The sequence below is a fragment of the Perognathus longimembris genome, chromosome 21, assembly GCF_023159225.1.
Source record: "Perognathus longimembris pacificus isolate PPM17 chromosome 21, ASM2315922v1, whole genome shotgun sequence".
NCBI classification, from domain to species: Eukaryota; Metazoa; Chordata; class Mammalia; order Rodentia; family Heteromyidae; genus Perognathus; species Perognathus longimembris.
This window is the reverse complement of record NC_063181.1, coordinates 26,143,150-26,153,391: the sequence shown is the minus strand read 5'-3', so window position 1 is coordinate 26,153,391 and position 10,242 is coordinate 26,143,150. Positions and strand designations below refer to the sequence as shown.

Sequence of the window (10,242 nt, the reverse complement as noted above, 5' to 3'; positions counted from 1 at the left end):
GAGATGTAACTAAAAACTCTGGATCTTATGAAAGAGTTAGAGGATGTGATTGAAAGCCTTGAGTCTCAGGGCAAAAGTCAGGAAGATGTGAACAAAAGCTTAAGATTTGGTAACAAGGACCATGAGGAATGTGAAGGCTGGAAGGGTGATGAAGAAAAGTCTTATAGCTCCTCCAGGGATGAGACCTTTAACCAGTCTCAGTCCCATCAGTGCACTCCTGTGCAGCCATCTGCCCGGCCTATAGATCAACAACAAGAGGAATTGGAAGCTCACATTAAAATGCCTTTAGTGGAGCCTATTAAATTACAACCACTTAATCAAGAAGAGGGCAAAGATCCCCCTAAATGCTGCTTCCATAAACAGGCCATAAGAACCCATGAGGCTACCTCCCTTGACACTATGGGCATTCTCAGGGGATTAGCAGAGGCCCAGTATTTAATTCCCCACAACTGGAAAATCTTGGCCATAACCTGCCAAAAAAAAAAAAAAAAACCCAGTCAATATCTGCAAATCCAAATGTGGTGGAATGAGAAAGCCCACAGCCAAAAATTAAGACAAGCCAGGGCTGATGGACTGAACTAACAGGGAGCTTGCCTGGGTGTGGCTGGACAGGTCCTGTATAGAGATCAAGTAATCAGCCAGAATGGCAAAACAGGGGAAGAGGTAATAGAGCCAGGATAAACAGCTATCTCTTCTATAAAATCAGGCAGGGAAGCCTGAATCCTTACATCAATTTCATAGCCTTGTTAAAAGAAAACCTTTGTAAAGCCTTTCTACAAACTGACTTGAGAAATTTACTTCTCCAAACATTTACCTTGATAATGATCATTTGGTAACTGTAAGATTTGCTCCCCATCGAGGCTGCAAATGAGAATCCTATAGATTATAAAATGCGTTAGATGTATATAAAAATGTTCGAAATTGATTCACATATTAATATGTCTTGCAAAAGCAAAGTTGTCTAAACATATTATGTTCTTTACCATGTAGGTCTTAATCATCTGTGAAAATGCTTATTGTTGAAAAAAACCTTATGCTTTGTGTTTTTTTCTCTTTGTTTTATGTTGTCTGTCTAATACTGACCACATGGTTATATCATATTGGGCAAAAATAACATTTGACATTGGAATTCCAAAACAATTTACAGCCAATTTTCATTTTTAAAACATAAGTGCGCCTTAAAAGTCTTGTGCACAAAGGTGTATGTGTGTATGTATGTGTGTCTGTGTGTAAATGTCTTCAAAATTATCTGATATTTGGATACTTAAAATCTGTTATCATAAAAAGGGCTAATTGTAATGGCATCCAAGGGTGGGGGTGGGGAATTGATCTCCCATCCCTCCAAGAGTCCACCACTGAGAGACAGTCTCAAGTAAAAAGTTGAATTTATTGGGGAAGTTCCAGATGGACCAGTCCCACATTTCAGAAAAACATAACACAGAAGCAGACAGGGGCACAGAGACTTACCTCTAGAGGATTTCCAAGTACCAAGAAAGCAATTCAGCTCCAATGAAGAGCTGAATTTGGACGCCATGGGGACGACAGACACAAGACTTGAACATGTGACATGACATAATGGTGCCTGAGCTAGCCTGCCCCTAAATAGGGTCAATTCAAGGGGCAGGGTCACAGGAAGCTCCCAGTTCAGTAACCTATAGGCCATGTGCTGCCCCTGTCTCTTGGGGTTCAGGAACTCCCATTACCTAGGGATGGCGCTTCCCTGGGGCTTCCCTTCCTGTAGGAATCAAGGCATGTCCATCAAGAATTGGTATGTAGATTGGGGGGTTACTGTAAAATGGAGGTCAGATCTGGCCAGCGCCATCATTGGCTGTTGAGGTGTGTCAGATTGACTCCATCTCAGTTTAAGAGAGCAGAAGCTGACTCCATCTTCATTAAGCTCTCCCCTGCCCCTGAGCCTCAGGGTTGGGAGTATGACCTGTCTGCTCAGAATCCAGGAAAGTTCCCCTTCACAATGCTTGACCACCTGAGTTGTGGAAGGTTCAAGGAATGTTCAAGGTTAAACCTGTGCCTTCCCAAGAGTAGGCGTATCCACCTGCATGTCAGCCCCACCAAATCCATGCACCAATTCTAACTAGAATGATAAGTTGGTTCAAACAGATAGTATGAGACAGACTGTAACTCCATTAGCCACCTGCGTGTGGCAGGTTTGACTATGTGATGTTTGCCTTTATAACCAGGAGTGGAAGGCCACTCTTGGTTGCAGTTTCAGCTCTTGAGGCTGGGCTGTTACCCTGGCTGGTTGGTTCACTTTTTACGTCCCTAATAAATCCATCCTTTTATCAGCTTTTTATTGGAGACTGAGTGGTGAACTCTTGGAGAAACCAGGAATCCCCTTCCTTGGGGGGAGGGGGGGAAAGGGAGAGAGATTCCATTACAGTTACTATTGTTTACAAGGAGAGGAAATCTTCCCGCTGGGGAGGTAGTGGAGATGGAGTCAGCTTCTGCCCTCTTTTGCTGGCCAGATCTGACCTCCATATTACAATAATATTCTCTATCAAACTAAAGTGCTTCTATTTTAAAAGGTAATGTTCTTGGTACTGATACTGTTATGCCAGATTTCCAGTCCCCAAAGACCACCAAGGAGCCGATACCAATGCAAATGCATGAGAGTCTTTATTGCAGGCTCGAGCCTGGACTCCCAACCATCACTGACACAGTGGATCTGGATTGAGAGCTCCGACCCTCAGATAGGCAGGGTTTTTATTGTGAGTACAATAGGGGCAGGGTATTTCCAACTTGGCAGATACTTGATTGGATGGCATTTAGCAAGCAAGTCTTGTGCTATTTCTATTGGCTATCTACCCTTTCAGTTATCTATTTTGGCTTTGATATCAGGAACTGGCCTCGATATCAGGAAGTGACAACAAGTGGTCACGTAGCACTGATGCAGGGGGTTAGTGCAGGGGGTAGAGCAAGTCATTTACAGAAGCAGAATATTGCGGTCAGGCTGACCTAGTACCAACTGTATTATTATTTTTTTTTCCATCTTTAACTGACAACCCAAGCAATTTTTAACAGTGATAAACAAACATTAATATCCAAATTTCTGACATTTAGCCCTGAATTTTAACAGTAGAGGAAAATAAATTTTACATTTCCAATGTCTTTTGCTAAACAAAGTAATTTGATTACAGTGTAAATAGCCTTATGCATTAAGATACCAGATTTTTAAAACTGCAAATTAAAGAATCCTTAGATATCTTTTAACTTCTTAAAAAACTATGCACTAATTCTTTAAAACATTTGATAAGGCCCAAATCTGATGACCTTTGAGTTTAAACTTAAACTCACTCATTTTTATATTATACTGACAGTTTTAATCTTGAACATGTTCACACTCACACATGTACACACATACACAGGTAAAAGATCTTAAAGCGCACAAAATAAATATCGGCCGTAAATTTTCCAGTGGCAAGAGATATTTATGCCAATCTTACTCTTGCAATAACCATCCAATATTTAAGACAAAACTTTTAACAAATGATTTTAGCATTTTGCAGCCTCATTTACCAGGGCTTGTTAGATTTTTTTGTGTGTTTTTGTGTTTTTTTGTTTTTTGCTTTTTGTTTATTGCCAGTCCTGGGCCTTGGCCTCATGGCCTGAGCACTGTCCTTGGTTTCTTTTTCCTCAAGGCTAGCACTCTACCACTTGAGCCACAGTGCCACTTCTGGCCATTTTCTATATATGTGGTGCTGGGGAATCGAACCCAGGGCTTCATGTACACGAGGCAAGCACTCTTGCCACTAGGCCATATTCCCAGCCCAGGGCTTGTTAGTTTCAGCAAGACATTTTAGCACACTAAATACTTTTCTGCTGAAGATAGCTGGAAAGGGGTTCCCTGGGCTAGGACTCAGCCCACCAAGTGCCTGACTTTTCTGTCAGAAGAGAAGGAGAGGTTGTTTGAGTTTGTCCATCAGAAGAGAAAGAGGAGTTGTCTGAGTCTGTCCCATCTTACCATGAGTTTCAGAAAAGTAAATATAAACAGCCCAAAACAAACACCAGAGAGACACACAAAAAGACATAATGCAGATTCCTCACGAAACAGATTCCTTCCGCCCAGAGAAAGAAGAACAGAATGGGGAACGTCGGCCGTATGCCGCTGCACGGGAGCAACCAGCTTCATTCCTACCAATTATACAGAGTGAGGAGGGAAGCAGATTCCTCATGAAACAGATTCCTTCTGCCCAGAGGAGGAAGAACAGAATGAGGAAGGAACTTTATTCAGACAGAGGCCTGGAACATCTTCCAAGACCTCCAGTTGACGACTCACCTGCGAGTCCACTTAAGTCTTAGGCCAACCTTACAGATTATTACTGATTTGGGTGCCACAACAGACAAGACAAACAAAACACAAGACAGACAAGACAAACAAGACAAGACAAAAAAACTCACCGATCGGTGCCAGACTCTCTGGTTCGGGTGTCCTGGGGTCTTGGGGGATCTCGGACGAGCCCCCAAGTTGTTATGCCAGATTTCTGGTCCCCAAAGACCACCAAGGAGCCGATACCAATGCAAATGCATGAGAGTCTTTATTGCAGGCTCTAGCCTGGACTCCCAACCGTCACTGACACAGTGGATATGGATTGAGAGCCCCGACCCTCAGATAGGCAGGGTTATTATTGTGATTACAACAGGGGCAGGGTATTTCCAACTTGGCAGATACTTGATTGGATGGCATTTAGCAAGCAAGTCTTGTCCTATTTCTATTGGCTATCTACCCTTTCAGTTATCTATTTTGGCTTTGATATCGGGAACTGGCCTCGATATCAGGAATTGACAACAGGGGCTAGAGCAAGTCACAAATGGGTTAAGCAAGCCATTTACAGAAGCAGAATATGTGGTCAGGCTGACCTAGTACCAACTTTATTTGAACAATTGCGACCATGTTTTCCCATCATCACGAAGCAAGCTTGAGCAGGCTAAAACAATCCAATACTCAATCATAAGTAAACCAACCCAACAGTTACCATGACATTTCTACTACTATTATGGTTATTTCTATAGTCTATGACTATGATCATTCTTTACTGTCCGTTACCATGGTTGCTACCCAGGTATAGAGGTGAACAAGTGCTCCCTACATTTTTAAATGTCAAACTACAAGAAACTAGTCTCACGGGTGGGGGTACAGACCTCTATCATGGAGTCATCACCAGAGTTTAGAAACTGTTATAATTTTAAAACTAAAAGTTATATTTAGTTACTCCAGTTTTCAGATCAGCCCTAACAATACTTTCTAAAAAATATTTGCTTTTTGACTCAATTGTAACTATTATCTATGTTACCTATGACCAGCTGCCACATTAAAAATGCAAACCTTATGTTAAAGGGGTTAATTATCAAGTATGCTACTTGATGGAAGAAAACATTTTTGTCAATAAAAGTAGTCAGCCACTCTGGTACTCAACCCCACTGTTAGCCAGTTGTGATGTGAGCCAATTCCTTCAATAATGAGAAAGAAGAGTTTAAATTAAAATAATAATCTAGTAAACTTCTGCCCCGAACAGACTACCTGTATATGAGCAGAGTCACAGTTAATCTCCTTTGAGGGACTTCTAAGATCACTATCTCCACAGGCCAAAGGAAAAGAGTGGGCAATTTTAAACTCAAGCTGCAGACAGGGCTTGTCAAATCTAGGTATAGGCAAGTATGTTGAAGAATCAATACAAACACAAGTTAGGGGAAAACCAGTTTAAATTTCTAGAAAGTTAGTAACAGGAGGAAAGGATCTAAAGAAACAAGGATGATTTCCTCTAAATAAATAAGCGGTTGTAAAGTAAAAATTGTCTTAAAATATTTGTTCCAACTTGGAAAGAAGCAAGGGCGACAAGCCCAAAAGAGTTAAAGCTTGTAGCAAATAGCATGAGTATGTCTATAAGTAAAGTTGATATATGATTAAATTAACTATGATTTAAATAAGATCAAGATGTAATGTAAAAGCAGCTATCCCAGCACCTGGCCAGGTACTGGGGGGTGTTTTCACAAACACCCTGGAGCCCGCCCCAAGATAGGGAGCTGCCCACCCAGCTCCAAAACATAGAGGTGTGACAAACCATTCTTTAAACTACAGAGGCTTGTCTGGATGGAAAGAGCCTGGAGGGGCCCTGCTTCAGAAGTATGCAAATACATTTTGTTATTTGGCCCCAGGGGAGCCCTACTCCAAGTGCTGTGTTTAAGTAACGCCTTGCTGAGGCTTGGTCTCCACCTAACAAGTGACTTTTGTCTTTAAAATCCTGGTACAAGGCTGCACAATGCAGCAGGTTATATATCTAATTTCTTTATGTTGTAAGGGCTGACCTGAAAACTGGAGTAACTAAATATAACTTTTAGTTTTAAAATTATAACAGCTTCTAAACTCTGATGATGACTCCATGATAGAGGGCTGCACCCCCACCTGTGACATTAGTTTCTTATAGTTTGACATTTGAAAATGTAGGGAGCACTTGTTCACCTCTATACCAAAGTAACAACCATGGTAATGGACAGTAAAAAATGATGTTAGTCATAGACTATAGAAATAACCATAATAGTAGTAGAAATGTCATGGTAACTGTCAGGTTAGTGTACTTATGATTGAGTATTGGATTGTTTTAGCCTGCTCAAGCTTGCTTAATGGTAATGGGAAAACATGGTCACAATTGTTCAAATAAAGTTGGTAGTAGGTCAACCTGACCACATATTCTGCTTCTGTAAATGGCTTGCTTAACCCATTTGTGACTTGCTCTACCCCCTGCATTAACCTGTTGCATCAGTGCTACGTGACTACCTGTTGTCAATTCCTGATATCGAGGCCAGTTCCCGATATCAAAGCCAAAATAGATAACTGAAAGGGTAGATAGCCAATAGAAATAGGACAAGACTTGCTTTCTAGATGCCATCCAGTCAAGTATCTGCCAAATTGGAAATACCCTTCCTCTGTTATAAATCACAATCCCCTTTTCCTGTTGTAATCACAATAAAAACCCTGCCTATCTGAGGGTCGGGGCTCTCAATCCAGATCCACTGTGTCAGTGATGGTTGGGAGTCCAGACTCGAGCTTGGAATAAAGACTCTCATGTGCTTGCATCGGTATCGGCTCCTTGGTGGTCTTTTGGGACCAGAAATCTGGCATAACAACTTGGGGGCTCGTCTGGGATCCCCCAAGACTCTAGGACACCCGAAACAGAGAGTCTGACACCAATCGGTGAGTTTGTTTGTCTTGTCTTGTTTGTCTTGTTTTGTTTGTTTTGTCTGTTGGTTGAGGCACCAAAATCAGTAATAATCTGTAAGGTTGGCATAAGACTTAAGCGGACGTGCAGGTGGGTCGTAAACCGGGGGTCTTGGAAGATGTTCCAGGCCTCCATCTGAGTAAAGTTCCTTCCTCATTCTATTCTTCCTCCTCTGGGAGAAAGGATTCTGTTTCGTGTGGAATCTGCTTCCCTCCTTACTCTGTACAATTGGTAGGAATGAAGCGGGTTGCTCCTGCGCAGTGGCGTAAGGCTGACGTTCCCCATTCTTTTCTTCTTTCTCTGGGCGGAAGGAATCTGTTTCGTGAGGAATATGCATTGTGTCTTTGTGTGTCCGACGTTCCCCATTCTGCTCTTCCTCTTCTGGGCGGAAGGAATCTGTTTCTTGGGGAATCTGCTTTGTGTCATTTTGTGTGTCTCTTTGGTGTTTGTTTTTGGCTGTTTGTATTTACTTTTCTGAAACTCATGATAAGATGGGACAGACTCTGACGACTCCTCTTTTTCTTCTGATGGACAATTTTAAGGACGTAAGAAGCAGGGCACTTCACTTAAATATAGAAGTAAAAAAAGGAAAACTAATCACTTTTTGTTCTGCAGAATGGCCTGCCTTGGGGGTAGGTTGGCCACCTGAGGGCACCCTTGATCTTGCCACTGTCTATAAGGTTAAGAATGTGATTTTCTTTCCAGGAAAAGGTGGCCATCTGGATCAAATCCCCTACATCCTGGTCTGGCAGGATTTGGTGGAAAACCCCCATTCCTGGTTAAAGCCCTTTTTACCCCCTCAGGAACAACTTCTAAGAAAGATTTTGGCCATCCAAGGCCGTCCTGGCAAGACAGATAAAAATGAAACCAAGACTTCAGCCTTGGCGCCGCCACTCTATCCTATTCTACAGGGCGACGCTGAAGAAGATGTGATTTTCCCTCCTCCTTACCAGCTGCCACCCCTGCCCGAGAATGTGGTTACTGCACTGCCCCAGCTCCCAGATAATGTTGGGACCGCAGTTGTGGGAGGGCTGGTGGTGGGGACCTGGGGGAGTACAAAGAGAAGCTCAGGGGGCCACAGATTCCACTGTTCTCCCCTTACACACAGCGGGACCCCCTGATAACACTGGTAATCAACCTTTACATTATTGGCCGTTTGCCACTAGTGACCTGTATAACTGGAGAACTCAGAATGCTCGGTTTTCAGATAACCCTAAAGATCTTACTTGCCTTCTAGTCACTGTCCTGTTCACCCATCAGCCTACATGGGATGATTGTCAGCAGCTTCTTCAGTTTCTCTTTACCACAGAAGAATGTGAGAGAATCCAGGTGGAAGCCCAGAAATTGGTTCCAGGAGAGAGTGGGCGACCAACTGTAAACCCTGACATTATTAATGCTGCTTCCCCCTCACACGCCCGACCTGGGACTTTAACACGGTAGAAGGTAAGGAGAAGCTCCGGGTCTATCGCCAGGCTCTAATGGTGGGTCTCAAAGCGGCTGCTAGAAAGCACACTAATTTGGCTAAGGTAGGGGATGTTCAGCAAGGAAAGGATGAAAGTCCAGCTGTATTTTTAGAGAGGATCATGGAAACTTTTCGGCAGTATACCCCCATGGACCCAGAAGCACCTGAAACTAAGGCAGCAGTAGTAATGGCATTTGTAAATCAGGCAGCTCAGGACATTAGAAAAAAGTTACAAAAAATAGAAAGATTGGGAGAAAAGAGCTTGCAGGATTTGATGGTTGTAGCAGAAAAAGTATACAATAATAGGGAAACCCACGAAGAGAGAAAAGCCAGAGTTTTAGTCAAGGAAAAAATAGCTGGAGCAGCTGACAATGGACGGCAGACTAGGGACATGGCAAGAATTCTCCTGGCAACAGTGGATAAGACCCCTGATAAAAAGAAAAGACAGGGGCTGGGGATATAGCCTAGTGGCAAGAGTGCCTGCCTCGGATACACGAGGCCCTAGGTTCGATTCCCCAGCACCACATATACAGAAAACGGCCAGAAGAGGCGCTGTGGCTCAAGTGGCGGAGTGCTAGCCTTGAGCGGGAAGAAGCCAGGGACAGTGCTCAGGCCCTGAGTCCAAGGCCCAGGACTGGCCAAAAATAAATAAATAAATAAATAAATAAATAAATAAATAAATAAAAAGACAGCTGCGGATCCTGACTCAGGACCAAAGTGAGAATGCTCACCTCAAGAACCGAGAGCATTCTAGGTTGTGGCAAGGCCAGTGTGCTTATTGTAAAGAGCCAGGACACTGGCTTAAAGACTGTCCAAAGAAACTAAAAAGAAGGAATTATGACTCTGGTAGAAATTCCCATAGAGTAATGGTCACTGAAACAGGAGACCTCAGTGACTAGGGAGGATGGGGTTCGGAACCCCTCACCAAACCCAGGGTAACTCTTAAGGTGGAGGGGACCCCAATAGACTTTTTAGTGGACACTGGGACTCAATATTCGGTGTTACTCAAGCCACAGGGTAAATTATCTGGAAAAAGTTCCTGGGTGCAGGGAGCAACCGGGCTGAGCCAATACTCATGGACTACCCGAAGATCAGTGGACCTTGGCACGGGCCGGTTATCTCATTCGTTCATGGTCATCCCAGAGTGTCCGTACCCCTTGCTGGGGCGGGACTTACTTACTAAAATAGGAGCCCAAATCCACTTTCAGCCAGACGGGACATCAGTTCTAGACCAGGAAGGGCGTCCCATTCACGTTTTCACAGTTAATTTAAATGATAAATATCGGTTGCATCAACCACCACCACCACCAGAGGCCGATATAGATTATTGGCTACAGGCTTTTCTGGAAGCCTGAGCTGAGACCAGGGGAATGGGACTAGCAAAACAGGCCAGCTATCTACACAGAGTTGAAACCAGGGGTAGATCCCATCAGAGTCCTACAATACCCCATGTCTTTGGAGGCGCAGAAGGGGATCATCCCTCACATTCAATGGTTGTTAGAATTGGGAGTCCTGAGACCTTGCCAGTCAGCCTGGAACACCCCCCTA

General features: G+C 43.4%; 1 long non-coding RNA gene across 1 annotated transcript; it reads right to left on the bottom strand.

The window, feature by feature from the left end:
- Window positions 1-1,146: 1,146 nt before the first annotated feature.
- On the bottom strand, window positions 1,147-5,282 carry LOC125339330. Its single transcript, XR_007208527.1, has 4 exons — window positions 5,253-5,282; window positions 3,690-3,691; window positions 2,502-2,558; window positions 1,147-1,289 (listed from the first exon to the last, which is right to left on the bottom strand). It is a non-coding gene; the product is annotated as an uncharacterized LOC125339330 (long non-coding RNA).
- Between the last annotated feature and the right edge of the window lie 4,960 nt (window positions 5,283-10,242).